Here is a 19,000-nt window from a genome sequence, read left to right as displayed (position 1 = left end):
AAACTGTATTTTGTTTATTTCCTCAGAGTCACCATTCTCATTGAGTGAAAAGGTGAAGGAAAGATATTCTGATTCTGCTATGACATTTGAGTTTAATGCCCACTTTTCGATGGAAAATTGAACAGATTATATTCAATCCTAGTTATTGGTTTAAATGTGTGCACTGAAGATATTGAAGGAGCCCTTTAATGTAAGAAGAAACCCTCAATATTGAAGTTAATGTCATAGCTTACTTGCAGTCTGCATAAGGAAGCCATTTTCTAGTGCAATTACTAGAAGTAATGCAGTTGCAGAAGATAGAAAACCAAGGCCAGGATTGTCCAGTGGTTCTTCAGCCAATCTCCATGTCCACAGTCTACATATATATGTATCCTGGAGCAAGATTCCTGCAATTTTAATGATCTATTTGGGTTAAAGCATCAGCCTAATGACTAGAATAGAAATAGAACAGCAAATAATAAATGCATTTAAACGTAAACCTTTCTCACGTTTGCATACGGCATGTCATTAGCCGGCCTCCTCTACAGGGGGCACAGCTATAGGATTGGACGATGTAAATAGCTTTCAGTGAGAGGGAATACTCAGCAAATAGGAGTGCGCTTGTTTACAAATTCGGATTAGGGCCTTAGCCATATCTCTAAACTATGTCTGTCACTCTTCTACTTGTTCTAATTCTCTGGCGCCCTGGGAAGAACTGGCATCTCCGTTCGACTGGAGCCCCCCTCCCCCTCCCTCTCCCATTATCCCTAGGGACAAAGCAACCGTGACATCGAGTTAATCCACGTTTGTTTCAATTTGGCTTTTGGGGGCAGGGAGAGAAAGGGAAGAAAATAATGGGAGAGGGAGAGAGATGGGGTGGGTGGGTTCAGATAAGCGATATACCACAGGCATGATTGGGGATGCTATGGAAGAGGATGCATGCATGTAGGAGGGGAGGGGAGGGAGGGGGGAGGTTCTGCCAACTTGATATAGAAGTATTACCTCCTAACTGTCAGCAAGGTATGTGTGTTCCTTATCTGGGACATGAAGCACGCTATGTACGCTCTCCCCTAGGCCCTTCACGTGGAGCGCTCATAGACATAATGATGGCCGACACACATGAGACGGAACTTAAAATAAGTATGATGGCAGGGGCGAAAATGACAAATGAAGGAAATATTTAAAATCATCTGTCAAGAAATGAAGAGAGAGAGAGATAGAGGGAGAAAGAGAGAGAGAGAGAGAGAGAGAGAGAGAGAGAGAGAGAGAGAGAGAGAGAGAGAGAGAGAGAGAGAGAGAGAGAGAGAGAGAGAGAGAGAGAGAGAGAGAGAGAGAGAGTAAGATAAATTAACGCAACAAAAGGTAAACATTAGCTTTGGCAAAAAACATGCACTGTTACAATACGTAGAAAAATGCCACGTTCTGAACCTATCTTAACCTTTCCTAATGAATTCGGTAAAAACGCCCCTGCAAGCATATTTCACGCTAAATCAAGTCTCCCTCACTTTGTTTTAATTTCTCTCCTCATTTTACTCAGCGCATCTTCCCAAAATAGAATAGTGTATTAGGCTTTAGTCTGGAGTTCCTAAGCCTGCCTCTTGCTGGTTGCAGGAGACGAAAGGTTGATCTACTCTCTGTGACATAAAAAAAATGAAAGTGGAAACCTCCCAGGAGACGCTGTTTGACGAGCTACACTGGGCTAACGCAACTAACGCTTGTTATTCTCTGTTTTATCTTTAAGTGTTATTCCCATCATCGTCAGAAAATGGCCAGTTGTATACATTTGCAAATAAACAATCTATTGCATTTTTTCTGCGTTATTTTATGCAGCAAAATGAGTTATGTCATTAATTCTGGAAAAGAAAAAAACAAAACAAAGAACTTATTTAAAGAAAGACAACCCAACCATTTCTTATAACTATATGATATCCTGGAAGATTCTGAAGTGAATTATGAACATTAAAGAGTATGAAAATAGGCAAAAATAAATCCCATGAGAATGTTCCGAATATGGCTCTGGACTCCCCTCCTCCGGTCCTGTCCAGATCCCAGAGAGAGGGCGATGGGACGATAGCAGTCATTACTTGACCTATTGATTACACCTCTCATCCACAGCTATCTGGCCCTCAATCTATGTGGTCCGGCCCTCTCCTCCCCTCCCCTGACGCTTTTCTGGGAAATGAAATGAGGCTATCTAGGCTTTACCTGGAAGAGTGGAAACACACACGCACGCATCCACACACGCACACACGTATGCATCCACACACGCACGCACGCACGCACACACACAGACACATCCACACATGGGCAAACACATAAACACAGATAGACTCCTATCCAGCTCCTGAGCAGTTATATCATGGTTCAGTTATCCAGATCATCAAAGGGGCAGTAAACCCAAAACGTTTTTTGTTTTGTCTTAAGCATAGAAAAACGTCTTATTATCATCGTCAACATAGTATTTTTGCCATTTTATCCTAAGCATATGCTAAACTAGATCATCATTCAGAGAAAACAGTGGAAGTGTTTGTTTTTTCCGGTCTCTGCAAACCCGTTTGTGGATGTCCCACTTTGCCTCAATGCCAGCGAGGGACACCAGAGGTGTGTGGATGTGTAGAGCTCCGTCTCTGCAGTGGTTGATGTTGACGGCCGCGCCCTGGAGAGGGTAAAGCTTCTCGGACACTTATCCTATAACGGGGATATGTGGAGCTCTGTCTGGCGAGCGGTAGATTTTGATGGCCGCATCCGAGAGCGGATTCTCGAAACACTTGCAGTAAAGCGCCACGGTGTGTGCCGCGGCATTGCTCATTATAAAGTTCATACACAATGGCGACACTTCAGAAGTATTAAAAACTTGCCGTCGGTCGAGGCCATGGGTATAGCACCCCCTCCCTCCTTCCAAGAACGCTCAGCTCAAGACACTTATGTTTTTTTTAAATCTCATCATGTTCGAAGTAGAGCTGAAGCAGGGGGTTAACTTACACTTCAACACACGGCCCCTGAGTTTCCATTACTCGACTCCTAACCTCCCCCACCCTGCACCCTGAGAGCTGGGTTCCACCCTGTTGCGTTTCGTCTCGCGGCGTGTGCAGATGCGTCATGCATTGGCCACACATACGGTTGGTTGCGGTGGGGGGAAGCTGCAGCGGCCTTTTATCCACCCAGTGCGCTCCAGGATCAGGACGTCTCTGTCCAGTGTGCACTCATGGTGGATATAGCATGGAGCCATGGCATCTGTTTGTCGCCCCTCCGAGTGGATCTTAAAGGACAGGGAACAGCGCCAGTTGGAGTACATTCACTCGCCCACAAGCCTATTTTTGACTTCCACAGGCGGCAGACTGCGGATGCTGTGACATGTACTGAGTACCTGCCTGTTCTGTTGGCACCACGTTATATATATATGTATATATATATATATATATATACCATGTTTATATTATATATATATTAGGGGTGTAACGATTCCTGTCAAAACCAAACCGTACTGTATAAAAAGAACGGTTTGGTGCCCCCACACTCAGTACGGCAGAGAAGCTACTCAGGAAACAAAGGATTTGAACACATCTTGCCGTCCCAGCCATGTAATCACTATAAACAGCGATACTTTATACAAGCAGAAGTTGGTTATTCTTTATGTGCACAGCCAGGAATTAATTATTGCAATATGTAATAAAATAATAAATAAATAAATATATCTTTCATCCGAGGGTTAGCAGAAGGAAGCAGGTATTATACCTCCATGAATAGGCGTGACATGAAGCTTGGAAGGTCATTGCAAAGCACCAAGTGCCTCAATGGTTCCCACCAACACGTGTTCCTTTCCTTCCACACGCCACAAAGACAAGCATGGAGCTAATGGGTTCAAAACAAACTTCAATATGAAACATCAATACCAGTGGAAATCCTTGAGCAAACACGTGGAATGAGACTAAATAGATTACATTACAACAATACACAGGTCAGGGAGCTCATCTAGCTAGATGGAATTGAAAGTGTAAAAACTCGATTCAATTGTTTAGAATGCCGTTGGGAGACAAACATTTCATCAGAGTAAACAGCAGATACTCCGTGTACGTCTGGGGATGGAGCTAAACTAAGTAATGCATTTAAGAAGGAATATGATTTAACAAAGGCAGCCAAAGAATGTTCCTAAGACTACAGTCAATGTTTTATTTTTGTCAAAATTTGGCCATGAGTGTGTGTATGTATATATATATATATATATATATATATATATATATATATATATATATAGTGTGATATGTTGTCTACCATTGCTACATGTGTGATTACTGCAATAGCATACACAACGTGTTAAACATGCATATTGATCCGAGGTAGAGGATTAGCTGTTGTTATGACCTTTCAAACTGCACCCCCTCCAGTCTAGCTAAACCGATGTATACTTACTTTTCCAAAACTGCCATTGTACGAATTTTAATCACCTCTTTTCCTTTTTTGTGTGTGTGAGCTTAATTATTTCTTTGCCCAAGTAAATGTGGATTTTGTGTGAGGTTGTGTGTGTATGTGTTTGTGTGCCGAGTGTGTTTGTGTGTATGCAGTGTTTTTTTTTATTGCAGACCAGTCCATAATCAAATGTGTTTTACATTTTTATCTTGCTAGTGAATTCAAGAAAATAGTTTTCATTTGGTGTTAACTCTAAAAGGGTAAACAAGTGTCCTTGTGTGAGATTCAAAGTCCTCCTCTCGTTAATAAAAACATAGTATAGTCAAACGGTTTTGCACCAGAAGTCAATATGCATGCATGCCTGTGAATTGCAAATGTCCTTCGCTTTAAGCATTTTAGTACTTTCCTTTCCTTTATGTTTGTACCAAACAAAACCATACCATACAAGACAATAGGCTCCCTCAATCATCTCTGCATAGTAATCTATACACAAGTTCATTTAATTCCCTATTTTCCCATTTCCCTTTTAAATCACAAGCACAATTCTCAGGGCCCTTGTGTGTGATGTACGATCTTTCAAATTGGTTGGCTTAAAAAGCCATATTATATCACGGAACGGCGTGATTATATCAACCATCATTTGTGATCTGCTAGGCACACATTTGTGCAAAGGCTTAAGATATCTACATGAAATATCTCTATATGGAATATAATATTCATGAGTCTGTTTTGATTAGTGTATAATCCCTTGAAAATTAGAATAGTGTATTTGTTACCTTAGAAGGCGTCCTTTGTCTCTATACAGGGAACGGTCCTCTTTAATGGAGCCCGCCATGTAATACCGCAATGTTTCTACATTCCAGAACAGACAGTTCATCTAAATCTAGCGTTATATTACTATATTATATTACTTTCATAAATCTATCAAGGAACCTAATAACTTCCCACTTGGCTTCTTAATCGGCTGTGATAGACGATGGAAAGATTTTGGCCAATACAAGCAACCGTAGCTTCTCATATATCGTTGGAAAGTGAGAGTAGAGGGGGGTATTCAGTGGGTTGCAACTTTAACCTCACGGCTAGATGCTGCTAAATCATACACACTTCTCCTTTAGATTATCAAGCAACGGTAGGCCCCAAGTGGTCACCTGACAGACCAAGAAGGGTGTGACTCACTGAAGGCAGAAAGGCACATCGCATCCAGATATGTCTTTAAGACCACAATGGACGGATGAGTGGCTATGTATTGGGAGACACTGCCACACAAAAAACTAACCAGATTTGTGATGACAATGACAATAGGACAATGACAATATATAAGGATTTGATAAAGTGCTCAGCTCTCTCTCTCTCTCTCTCTCTCTCTCTCTCTCTCTCTCTCTCTCTCTCTCTCTCTCTCTCTCGCTCTCTGTCTCAGACACTCTCTTCTCTCTCTCTCTCTTCTCTCTCTCTCTCTCTCTCTCTCTCTCTCTCTCTCTCTCTCTCTCTCTCTCTCGCTCTCTCTCTCTCTCTGTCTCAGACACTCTCTTCTCTCTCTCTCTCTCTCTCTCTCTCTCTCTCTCTCTCTCTCTCTCTCTCTCTCGCTCTCTCTCTCTCGCTCTCTCTCTCTGTCTCAGACACTCTCTTCTCTCTCTCTCTCTCTCTCTCTCTCTCTCTCTCTCTCTCTCTCTCTCTCTTTCTCACAGGGAACTGGAAGCAACCTGGTGGTAAAAGTGATTACATGTCTCTCTGCAGGAGGTGGAGTGTCTGTGACGTGGGGCTGGGCGAGGCAGGGCTCACTCGTTGGTGCTCCGCGTCCTCTCTTCCGCTCAGAACCCTAGAACTTCACAAGCTTTAATGTGCAACAAGTCATTTGCACCGTGACAGCCCCTGCAAAAGGTGTGTGTGTGTGTGTGTGTGTGTGTGTGTGTGTGTGTGTGTGTGTGTGAGTGTGGGGGGGATAAGCAAATCTACCTGAATGCCTTAGTGGCATTTAATTTGTTTGCTGTGTCAATGTGTCAGCAGGGCTTAAATATGTTGTACTTTCCAGGCTAAACCATGGGCTTTTAAAAAAGGCATGTGCTATTTTGTAACACATACATTTTCCGGCATGAGCCTTGAAAGCACAGCGGCTGGTGGGAGTCAGAGATCGCCATGAGCGCATGCTGTGCTTGATACTCTTAACATCCAGGCGAAAGGAAGGACATGCACCACTCCTATGTCAAGTTGTTTTTTATCAAGTTATTTGTGTAAAACTTTTTCACATTCATATTTGAGTCCTCTGTGGCGTTTTTGATGTATTTTACATCCACATTGAGTCCTGTAGCAGATACTAGATTCACCAAAGTGACTTACCTGAGGCTGAGAACACTCAAAGGATACATTAAAAACTGGACTGGCCCTGTTCTTAGATTAGATTTCTTTGCACGGAATCCCTTCCGTCCTCACTAGGGGAGTAGGCTGTCTAATACCGCTAGATTATAATATATGTGGATGGTGACGTATATAGAAGGGCTTCTTTAACACGCCCTTTTGGCAATAAGACCGGAGAAGCACAGTGTGGAGCATAGCGTTAAAAAAGACTCCAATCAAAGCACTTCTCATAAACCATGGGCTTAATATGAGCGATGAGTCTGTCTCCAACCTCAATTACTTTTTCCAATTTAGAACTTAGCCCGTGTTTTCTGCTGGCGCCATTGCATTAATGGGTACCGTTTGAATTTCTGCAGTTTAATGGCTTCGTAATTTGATGAGGAGCTGAAGAATGTTTAATATATCAAGCTCAGAGCAAATTCTAGTTGTATGAATACGAAGCCTCGATGTCTCTCGTTCTTGTGTTGTTATGTGTATGTGTGATTATAGTGAAGTATATAAATACGTGTATAGGAAGATAATAATAATAAGGATTATTGATGATTAATAATGATTATTGACTGTTACAATTACCAGCATGATGACAACAGCAAAAATAATATGGAAAGTGCTTTAATAAATTTAAATCACATATAAGCATACATAATACAAATCATATTTTCACACACAGCATCAATTGTCTTTTCTATGCTGAAATCTGCAAAGAAAAAGCTTCAGTTAATGTATTGGATTAATAATGAAGGTGGAACCTTCTCTGATATTATGGGCTATTACCTAGTTGTTCTGGCTTTGGAGTAATGAAAACCCATAATCCAGAGTTTCAGATGAACATGTATCTATTGAAACACTAAATAGATTTGCATTTCACACTCTTGTTTCCAGACATACCAGTAGAAAGATTATGTTGTCTTTTTTTTTTGCCCATTCATGCAAAGACTCTACATTGTCAACACATTATTGAAAGCAGCTTTGCTACATCATTTAATTAAAAAACATAGTTCACATTGCAACATAAAAGTCTTTCCCAGTGATATTGCCTCATCCCATTAGTGTCATTCGGGATAGGGTTTAAAAAAAAAAGAAAAGAAGCAAGATTGTTGTTAATTGCATATGAGGCACAGCCAATAAAGCAACTCCCAACAGACTCTTTATGTGACTGAAAATTGGGGCTTACCAAATTGGTTACACTTCACCAAACACTCAAATTTGAGAACAAAATGAATGGCGTAGTAGAGTTCTATGAAGTTGACACTTTCTGGTGTGTAGTCCACGCATACAACACAGGCTTAGAGATGATCTCGTCGTCAAGCGTGGAGAGCATTTCACCAAACCATTGGCAGCGTTATTTGTTCAGCACTTATAGTGAGGAATGTGTATATTGTATTAGTCCTGAAGGGGCCAGAAACAGGATTATGGAGAATTCATCATCTTCAACTCCGTCCAGAAAACATATTTGTTGAGAATTGAATTAAGACATCAGGCACCCAAAATATTTGCATATTGTTGCATATAGTTTCAATCTATAAGTGTTGTAACAAATGGTGCTTTTTTTTACAGGAATAGGCTCATTGTTGTTTTGTCTTGTGTAGGGTGTTAAACGTAGGCTATCTAAGCCGCCATATCTAACTCCATCTCTCTAGGTCACAACTGGTTGCTCACATTGCATACATGACAAACCGAAACTCAACCATAACACCTTGTTACCCGTAAGGGATTTAAACAAACAGATCCCAGATTTTGGGACATTCTCGTAGCAATACATTTTTTAACTTACTTTACCTGGCCCCTTACACACAACTAGTGCAGCCATAATATGACCCCACCATAGTTCCACTTACTTGAAGCAGGCATACACCCCAGTCAGATATACCCCAGTTATATTCTGTGGTTGTCGGCTGGGAGGACAGAGGGAACACATCCCAAGAGAGTGGGATGGGGACAGGGAGAGAGAGAGGCAGAGAGAGAGAGGGTGCTATAGATAGCGATTGAATTGGAAGATGGGTCAATAGGATCGGAGAGAGAGAGAGAGAGAGAGAGAGAGAGAGAGAGAGAGAGAGAGAGAGAGAGAGAGAGAGAGAGAGAGAGAGAGAGATAATAGGAGGATGGGTCGTGGAGAGAGACGAGAGAAGAAAATACATTTCTGAAACTGGCAAGCAGCAGAGAGTAGCTCAAAAAACAACGCAAATAGCAAAATGCTAAAGGTGTAAATTAATTTGTTCCCTGGGTTGAAAAACAACAACATAAACTGCTTTGGCGCACCTATGCATGATGCATGTAGCTACCAACTCATCTCAACTACCAGCCTCCGAGAAACCCAGTTCACCACACATAAACACACACGCGTACACACCCACACATAAACACACATGCAAAAGCACACACTCACACACAATAACATGTGTATATACAATATGCATGTGCTTGTAGGATAATTCTAGCGGCAAGAGAATCATAGAATTTAGTCATTTATTTAAAAAAATCGCCAATATCTGAGAGCCACTGGCAACTGACACTGGCTGTGTAAACAAGCATGAGTGCCATACCAAACTCAATGCCATTTCCTCCCACGCTGTGTGAGAGGTTTTTTTTTCTCACTGAGTCTGAATTTGTGGTGGCGCTGAGATCGTTCCAAAGGAGCCATATGGCACAATACCATAGACAATAGGTCAGATTTACTCTTAGCAGCTGTGTCTTCACCTTCCTCTGTATTTTACGATCAAGCAAAAAAAAAAAGAGGCCGTGGTTCACATTGATTTTAGAACAGCTAGGGGGCTTTGTTTGGCAAAACGCGAAGCAAAGTTACTAAAATAGCTACTAGATACTGCTTAGTAAGATTTGACTAAGAATAAACAGTACAAATCCAAGAATTTATTGAAAACAAATCATCATTCTAAGTAATATAGTTCCTCAGCAACAAATTGGTTGCCAAGCAACTAAGGTTAACATACAGGCTGAGAGTGGTGGTGCATTAACACTGAAAATTCATCTTTATCACCGGTGTATGTTTATATTACTTTGCACCAACTTTGAGTCAGTCAGAATCCAGTACTGGAACAATCCGTATTAAAAATGCAAACAATACACACACGCAATTCGGTGGGATCTTCAAGCGAGACATTGTCTCGTGAGCGCAGTGTGCATCGTACAAGGCTTGTAAGCCATACAATGATGAAAACTCTCTCATGTCTAAACTAGTGCACAGGTAATTGCCCCCATGGTTGCAACACAAAAGAGAAGGCAGCATGTTTGGTGATAATGGACTTTTAAAAGTCACAACTATTGTTTCCAGCTCAGCAGTTCCTTGAATTACCTCCTTCCCCGACTGCAAACAAAGGAAACAAATCATTAAACTATTGTTCTACCTGCATGCTACACCAGAATGATGAATCATTCCCTCTTCCATTCAGGGAATATTTACAAAGGCTTTGTCAACTCTGGTTGATAAAATCCCAATATAAATGGCTTTTCAGTCTCTTCGTTTTTTAATTACGAAGGTGTTGGGGACAGCCTAACTAGAGCAGATCAAAGATAATCCTGAGCAGGTGGAGTCGTATCCTCTGCGGTGTCTTGCTTGAGGCTCTATCTTGTCATTTTTCTTTTTCAGCTGCAGTCAAAGAGATTGCAGGCATGTTTTTGACGCCCGGATCCTTGACAAACCTGAGCTCTGAGCTGAGTATTTTGAAGGGCAACATGGGAACATTCAAGACAAGACAGACTGGCAAACAGACATCATTTTTTGTAGACGAGGACATATCTTGAACAAACCCAAAGTGTTGATATTACTGACAGCAGCAATATGCCCCACTTTGATTCAAACCACATTGATTTGGAGTGGGTTCAGAGTGGGACTCTCCCCATTACTTGATGAAAATTCATTGGGCCAATTCATCTCATTATTATATTCCATTTGTTTGTTCATTGTAGTTTAAATTAAAAAAGATTGAAAGGTATTACAACCCAATCTAAAAGTTTGCTATTGTTTGGTTTGTGGTTGCCTATTTTCCAAAATGATCAAACATATTCTTGTTAACGTTCATGTTTTGATATCAATATTAACATTATCAATGCAAGCCTTGATAATGTTAGAATGAACTTGCCTGATTTGTTATGGGTGCTATGGATGCTTCACATGCATTCAGGTTCAACCATAAGGGGTGGCCGTGGTTGTGATGCTGTGAGGGGGAGGGCAGGTTTGTCAAAGGAAGGGTGAAGGGGTGGGTGGGGTGTGTAGAGGAGCTTGATCAGGAGAGAAAAAAGGCATTAAGGCAAATCTAATTTATTTTTCATACGCTTGTGAGATGGAATGCCATATATCATGCCACGCTGCGGTTGTGTACCAGTCCCCGGCTCACAGAGAGATGAAAGAACAGCGATCAAACACAGAGAGAGAGAGAGCAGGCCGTGTTGCTAAGGGGATCGGATGGTCCTCCGAGAACAATACAGAGAGCGTCCCAGTCGCCGTCAAGTCGGTGTTCTGCGTCGGGACAGCCCCCCGCATGTGGGGGGCGAACAGTGCCTTTTAGGCAATGCAAGTGGCTGTTGCGTTGTAGACAATGCACTTGATGCAGACACACAAATGTGTGGAATTGTTCCTGGTTGCTCCCCGAGTTGAATGGGTCTGATTGAGTTGTGATGGACGGGACGCCGGACCGATGTTAACCAATAGGCTTGGGCAATGATGGGGTCTAGACACACGGAAATGATTTTCTTCACCCCGGTGTCAAAAGTAACAAGCTTATGGATAATATTATCACATTTAAAGGTCATGTGATGTTGTTGAAGTATTAACATGCTTACTGGTGTTTTAATTGAAATGACAATTATCATAAAATGTTCCCAGTTCTATCATTTACGATGTCATGAGTAGGAACTTTGCTGCAAGCTCATGCAATTCTTGCATGATTCAAGTTGGGCCAGATAAGGCTGCAATACAGTGGGGAGCAATTTAATTGAGTTTCACATCTATGCTATTGCAAAATGTTTCATTAGTCGATCTTGGGTTACTTTTTTGTTGTTTCTGTCAAAACCATCCCTTTCCTCATACAATGCATGAGCCATTTCACATTCACATATCCACAATTTCAGGTAGCAGTATTGCAGAGAAAGTATATATATATAGGCTATTAGTGCTTGACAAGTTAATGCGTTAATTACACGTTAACGCAATAATTTTTTTACGGGATTAATACAAATTGCCGCATTAACGCACATTATTTTTTTTGGGGGGATTTTGAAAGGTTTTGCCCACAGAATGTCAACATTCATATCAGAAATATTTTTTGTCTTTAGTTCCACCTACTTTACATTCAATTACACTTGCAGTAAGTTACTGCCTGATTACAATTGCAGTAAGTGACACCCTGGTTACAATTCCCAAATCTGTGTTGTTCCGTAAGTTTCATATTAAACCCACACTGAGTGAGTCAATAAAACTCCCTCAAGATCACTTGGGCTAGTATTAGCTTATTCAGTACATTTGGTATGAATGATTATGTGTCATTCCATTTGATAATCTCATTTAACTTAAATTGGAGTTGATTTAAAATATAATTTTAAAAGTGTGATTAATTGCGACTCACCAATACGGTATGCGATTAATCATGATGACAACTTTTAATCTTTGCCTAGCCCTAATATATATATATATATATATATATATATATATATATATATATATATATTTAGATCTTTGTATGTGTATGTGTGTATATATATGTATCTGTGTAGGTGTGTGTATATATATATCTATACATGTAAATGCATATACATATATATATAGATATATTCCTCGGACCAACACGGTTCCAGCTTTGTGTGAAGACCTTTAGCTTTTCCTTTCTTTCAGTAACCACTTGGCACACATTTCTTCACTTCCTCAAGCTTGTTTTTCTTTTCTTTTACAATAGCACAGCCCATTTCCAATATGTCTCTTTGCTTTTTCTTCGTCTGCTAACTGTTTGAGCTTTTCTTGCTGTCTCTTGAAGGTCAGCCAATTATCTGCCTCACATTGACAAGCCTCTCATTCTAGGCTCTACATTTCAAGGCTGCCTCATAATGACCACTTGATAGAAGAAGCTTCACCAGTAATGCGCAGCGTTATCACTCTGTTTAAAGGTGATGTTGGAAATAATGATTGGCATATAGAATTAATACAATAACAGTCCTGCGCAACTAGAGATCAGGCTATCAGCGGGAGTTAGTATAATAATCTTTGAAAGGACTTTTATTTGGCTTTTGGTTGCGGGGGTAATCAACCAGTCAAGACTTTCTTCCATGCAACCATAAAAGACAACAGCAGGCATCAAGACAAGGCGGTGGATGCGAGTCGACCAAATCCATGTAAATGTGATGCAGCGGCTCTGTGTTTATGTTGATTGTTCTGATGAGTCACAGGTGCATGTTATTGTGACGAGCCTGCATATAATGCAAGAAAGCTCGGCATATGGACACAGCAGATGCTTCCTCTACGCACTGTCCTTTTGTTTTGGGAGATAAAAAAGTGTGCGTTGGACAAAAGGCGAGAATGACTTGACTTGATGTTGCATTCATCGGTCACAGTAACACTAAGACAGCCAAAATACAACAGAAAGCTTTGATTATTGCTCATTAACTCAGGGTCTCTCGGTTACAACCAGTTTACAGATTCAAACAACATTAAATATGTTCTGTTCCCCCACCCGTCATCCAAACAGGGGCTTACATAACAGGCACCGCAACACAAAACTAGGCCACTTCAGATGTTCTGCGGCGATGCATACAATTCAAAATTCCTTACATGGAATTGCAATGATCATGGAAAGGCCATAAGAGATTATATATTCCCGTCCGATTGGCTGTGACAAAAGCCCCTGGAGCTGAACTAATGTCAGACCCAGCAGGCCGCCGCGGTGGCTTCCATGGGTTTCTTCCGTTGTGTTTCCTGATGTTCCTCCAACGCTTGCCGACACTGTGGATTGAGCAGACTTCAGAACTAGTTTGAAGGAGGATAAAGAAGGGGAAGAAGCTGCAGTGTGTCTGCGCTTAAAGCTCGCTCAGAAAAAAAGAGATGCCCGAATCTTGCAGGTAAGAAGGGCTCCACATTCCTGGATCTGCCGTGTTTTAAAGTGTTCGCCCGCAGATGCAAATATGTGGGCTTTTTTTTATTCCATTGAATCTAAAGTCACCCCTCTGTGTCTTGCATCTTAGAATATCGTATTCTTCTATTCCCTGTTATTCTTTTTTCTTTCGTAAGATTCAGTTCCACTTTCATGTGCACATCAATGCAAGGGGAGGGGGGCTATGGTGATTGGATGTGTGTGTGTGTCTATGGTGGTAGGGAGGGAGGAGCGATGTATGTGTGAATAACCATCCATTGGGTCAAGTGTTTGCTCAAAGAGACGCTATGTTGCATCTGATTGCATCACAACCCCGTCATTATTTATCCATCCCTTACACGCTTTGAGGGAGCTTTCGGATCGTGTGATTCCTGTGTTTTTCTTCTTCCTTCAGCATGTGTCGGTGGGTCATTTATGACCAACAGACTGGTGCCAATGGACATTGTGCTTGTATTCACATTGTGCCGGGACGTGCTATTGTGGTTTTCTATGAGCAGCAATATATTTTCTGTATTTTTCAACATTTTTGCTAGATAGATTACTACTGTCCTGTCACCGAAAACCTATTTGCATTTTTACAAAACGAGTCCAAATCTGAACTTCTTTCCGCTAAACCCTGAGCTCATGCTGCAAACACAAAAGGTTTGTACTACTGAAAGTTACAGATAACATAATGATTGGATTCCATTCTAGTCATTGAATTAATCAACCATTTAGTCTGCCATCATGTTGAGGACATTTTGATTGACATAACATTGACATAAGTGTATTTGTATAAAGTAACAGAAGCCAGTAATGTGCATTGCAATACTGCAATGGAATGTGTTTTGCGTTGTTTTGGACTGTCAAGGTGTTGGTTAATGTATAAGCCTTTTTTCATTTTTTTCGATCCCCAGGTTTAAATCAGTAAAAGAGGTAAATACTTCAAAGAGTACTAACAGGATTTGTAAGTAGTGATTCCAGCAGCAACATCATTTGTCTGAGCTGACAGTGCACAGCAGGAACCCTGTGTATATTATATATATAATGTTTTATTTTGTTGTTGTTGTGTGCAGAAACATTAACATACAACAGCTGTTGAGCGCTGTTGCTGCTGCTGATAAAGTATCAAATAGTTGCGATAGTCAGCCCCCCGGCATCTCATAATTATATGAAAAATGCATCATGCACTTACCAGCATTATCAATTTAGACAAGAAACCATACATCCTAAACAGTCCATAGGGAAGCTATCTATTTTCGTCTTCATTTTCCTCCTCGAGTCATCCGATGAAAACACACGTCGACATGTCCCCGGCCCACGGTGTCTCAGAAGTGTTTCTGCATGTCAGTCACTCGGAGAGGGTAGGCAGGCCCGCTCTGAGCATGGAGCCCCGCCACGCTAAAGCTGCTTGTCTCCTACGCAGGGACTTTAAGCGCTTTAACACCTGCAGTATGAATTATGCAACAGCACAATTCAGTGCTTCCTGTATGAGGCTCGGTCATGCAGCACAGGGAACTTTGTCAGTGAGATCTTGTACAGTGCAAGCGCAAGAACTTATGGCCCGACATGGTATTAGGGAGGAGTTACATGCATTGCCTTTTCAAACACTAGTGTCAGGCAGTGGTAGGGGCGGTTTACGACAAGTTTCCGGTTTATACCACGTCCATGGTTTTTTGGGCATCTCCAAAATTGGGCGAAGACTCGGCAGCCGTTCAGTACCAGTGTACATTGCCTTGGATAATGCCTTGAATCATGTTTGTTAACATAAGTGCAAGGGTAGGAAATCTCACGACATAGCAATGTTTCTGATTAATAAAGCAAATGACATCACCTTGCTTTATGTAGTTTGACAACTATGACGTATGAGCTAAGCACATGACTTGCATCCCCAAGAGATGTGTCTCAAGAACCGTCCCCATCGCTCAACATTGAATGTTGCGTATAGTACTCCTGGAGATTGTTTTGACAATGGTTGTCTACATCAACAGAGAAAACGTCTTGCGCTCTCATGGTTTTCGAATCCCTTTGAAGAGCGACTCAAAGTGCTGGTATAAACAATGCCATGGACATTTAGCATTCGTGTGAAAACAATGTTCCCTTGGGTTGTTTTTTTTGTGTCACTTGTAAGTTAAGAAGTAAAGTTGCGAGAGGTTGAAAGCAGCTCGTTTTGTGAGTCACACAAGAACAGTTTGTTACGGAGATGTTTCAGCCCCTCGGCACTTTAAAGTGGAGTGTACGTTGTACATTTTTCTCCTCTAGAATTTTTTTTTTGTGTGTAGGAAGTTAAACTAGTTTCTATGCAAACTTCTGGACTTTTTTTTACTTTCTCGATTCTGATCATTGTAGCAAACGCAATTCCCATTTCTACACTCTGCAGAAATGTCTCCCTTTTGCCTTTCACGTTCCGTCCAGTGCAGCGCGCTTGAACCCCTCAATATAAAATATTGAGTTTAATAGTTAAAAAAATTGGTAGAACTTTCCAAAAGGCAAAAGGAAGCAGGCAAAAGCGTTTCTCACTGTAGGTCTGCAGCAGTCCTCGAGGTCCGTGTTTCATACAGACGAGCGTCTTGCTTCACAGCTTCCGTTCTCCTTATGGCTACCCTCTGCGACGCCGAGCTGCAGTCAGTCCCCCCTACTGTTGTTTGTTTTGGATGACAACGGGTGCCAGTAATCAGCCCTCACTCTCAGACTTCAAGTCAGGAGATTGAGCCTCCAACTGAACCCCTTGGCTTGTGTGTATGTGTGTGTGCGCTTGTGTGCGTGCATGTGTGCACCTGTGTGATTGTGCGTGTTTGTGCGTGCGTGTGTGTGTTGGATCAGCCCAACCACATACATGTTTGCAATGCCCTGCAGCACACATGTAGCAGAACATGAACAACACCATGAAGGGAATTAGTACTCTATTCTAGTATATAACAACAGAGCCAATTGCATGGAAAACAAACTTGATGGTACTAGCGTATAAGGGGTTGCACTAAAACAATTGTTACCTGAAATTGGCAGTTGCCCCTCCACCCACTTTGCGCTTTTAATAGGCGTGCTTTTAATCGGTGTGAGAAGAGGGTGAAGATATTTTGGGCCCAGTGGAGCCAGCTAGGAACCTGTCCCTCCCGCTTACATGCACGGCATAAGGAAATTAACAAAACCTTTCAATACGGTGACATTTTGTGAAAATGTGATAACAACAAAAAAGGCAACAGACTATCTCTGGTGCGTGATTTTTCCTTATTTTTTAAATGTCGGCGCAGTGTGTGCAACCATCTGTCTGTCAAGCCCATAGACATGTTTGTGTGTGATTGTGTGTGTCATCAGCAAGATGTGTGTCTTTTTTAGTGCGCACCGCATGATGCTGAATTGGAACAAACATTTAAAGAGAGGCCCTGCCAAGAGGCTGGCTCTCAGCGTCCTGTCAAAACACACTTTGAAACGGCTTGATCTTCTCCTCTCATAACTTCGCGCATGCTAACTAGATAAAAGCATACCGCCCACCCCAGACAGAAGCCCTGTAGGCCCTGCTGTATAGCGATCCACGTTTCCGGGCAGGATTCGTTTTCCATGGGCTACCAAGGGCACGTAGGAATGCTCTGCTAAAGGGAGTTGATGGATGAATCCGATTACTCCGGAATGATTTGCTTCTTGTGGCGTTGCCCTAGAAGCTGCCATGCTGACCATCATATATCCCTTTCTTTCATTTGCCATCAAAACAAAATGTTGTTTTTCATGCTCTCTCTCTCTCTCTCTCTCTCTCTCTCTCTCTCTCTCTCTCTCTCTCTCTCTCTCTCTCTCTTTCTGTCTCTGCCTCTGTCTCTGTCTCTGCAAGAAAGGAGAAAAGAGAAATCCACTCCTCATCACCTCCTGCTGTTCCCAATCTAGACCCTCCTCCATGTTCTGATCCACTTTTCCCCACCCCCTCCTCCTCCTTTGTCAGTTTCTTTCTTTCATTTTCCGGTTTGTTTTTCATTCCACGCATACACTCACCACTTTTCCACTCTCTCTTGCTCTTCCTAGCCATCCTTTCACACTCTCTCTCTCTCTCTCTCTCTCTCTCTCTCTCTCTCTCTCTCTCTCTCTCTCTCTCTCTATTTCGCTCTCTCTCTCTCTTTCTGTCTGTCTCTCTCTCTCTCTCGCTCTCTCTCTCTGTATCTCTCTCTCGTCGTGCACCTCCAGGCCTTTTTACGTGGGCTGCTGCTGTTGTGGGCCGGCATCTGGCAGCCTCTGATAAGAGAGAGCAGAGGCAAGATGCTTCGCTTTACCCTCAAGAGACGTCTTCCTACTTTATTTATTTATTTATCCATACGTCCTCCGTGCGGCCAGTTCCTCTTTTCTGCCAGCGTGTCGGAGGAGGGGGGGGGGGGGGGGGGGGCGCTGTGTCATCGCGCAGACCGGGTTTTTGGAGGCTGAGCGGCACTATAGGCTTGTTGACCCTGTGTGGGAAGTGGAGGCACTGGACGTATGTCTTTATCAAATCAGAGAGGGAGAAAAATTAAAGGAAGAAATTGCATCGATGCTCGCGTCATCAATTCAGCATTTTTCTTCCATTCTTTTACTGAAGGAGAACTTAGATGCACAACACAACACATAGCCACAAAGTTCAAATGAGTCCAGATGTGATGAAGAACGTTTTTCAAAACTTTGACAACATCCCTGTAATAACTGTAAATACTGGAACAGCCCGTGGCGACTCCACTGTCTGGGCACAACAGCATGGCGGCGTCGGCGGCAACCGTGAGACTGGAATTAGAAATCAACTTGTGAAGGGTTGATCCGGGCCACGGGCCTTTCAGCCCAAATCAGTCTGCCGAGGAAGTCGGCAGAGACGGTGTCGGCCGACTCCTCTAAGTAGTTAAGCACCGCAACATCCCCCCCCCTTTAACGCGACTCCCGCGCTGCCGGTGTCAGACCACCCCCATCTACCCCCCCCCGCCCCCACCTGGTGGAGTACAAACGTTTTACCCCGATTTAGAAATTAATCTGAAGCCTGATTTGCCGTTTCTGACCTGGGGAGAGAAAGAGGGTTGGGGAGGGGTAGGGGTTTGAATATATTGGGTCTTTCATTATTTCACAATTGGTCTCCTGGATTGTGGTGGAGGGTGATGGGGCAGAGGGGGGGACTTCTAGAAAACCTGAGCTGCTAATTATCACCTCCTTCGCTGTATCTCAGATGGAAGTGTGTGTGTTTGTTTGTG

General features: G+C 42.3%; 1 protein-coding gene across 3 annotated transcripts in view; it reads left to right on the top strand.

Annotated features, from left to right (window-relative positions):
- Positions 1-19,000, top strand: part of LOC132457650 (leucine-rich repeat and fibronectin type-III domain-containing protein 2) — a 76,011-nt gene that overhangs the window by 40,415 nt on the left and 16,596 nt on the right. The gene's annotated exons all lie outside the window — the stretch shown is intronic.

Source organism: Gadus macrocephalus, chromosome 5 (assembly GCF_031168955.1).
Source record: "Gadus macrocephalus chromosome 5, ASM3116895v1".
Taxonomy (NCBI): Eukaryota; Metazoa; Chordata; class Actinopteri; order Gadiformes; family Gadidae; genus Gadus; species Gadus macrocephalus.
This window is presented reverse-complemented; position numbering and strand designations above follow the sequence as displayed.